The sequence below is a fragment of the Octopus bimaculoides genome, chromosome 2, assembly GCF_001194135.2.
Source record: "Octopus bimaculoides isolate UCB-OBI-ISO-001 chromosome 2, ASM119413v2, whole genome shotgun sequence".
NCBI lineage: Eukaryota > Metazoa > Mollusca > Cephalopoda > Octopoda > Octopodidae > Octopus > Octopus bimaculoides.
In genome coordinates this window covers 53,555,476-53,555,981 of record NC_068982.1, presented here as the reverse complement: position 1 = coordinate 53,555,981, position 506 = coordinate 53,555,476, and positions in this window count along the sequence as shown.

Below are 506 nucleotides of genomic sequence, written 5' to 3'. Positions count from 1 at the left end.
AGTGAGGAGATATGGGGGAGGGAGAGACAGAGGGAGGAGAGAGAGGGAGACAGAGGAAAGGAGGCAGAAGCGGGGTAACGATGATAGGTCTGGAAGCTGAGGCTAAATTTAGGAAAAAACTGGAAGTTCGCTTCTATGCATGTGTATGTGTCTGTATAGATGTGTTAACACGATTCCTTATCCTGCTGGCAGTTTTAAAGATGGCATTCCCAGAGCCGAAAGTCGGCGCCGACTAGTTTGGTTGTGATAATGCTGATCATGATGGTGATGATGATGCTGACGACGATGATGTTGCCTGTGGTAACGGGAAGGAGAATGTCGTTGGCATAATCACATATCACACCTTTTTTTCTCAAGCAACGTCACTGTTTCGGTAATTTTAATGTTTCACCCTTCTTTATTTTTCTCCAGCAAATTTCTTCTCCTCGTACCTTCATACATATATACATTTTACGCTCAAAATAATGATATATTATCACACACACACACACACACACACACACACA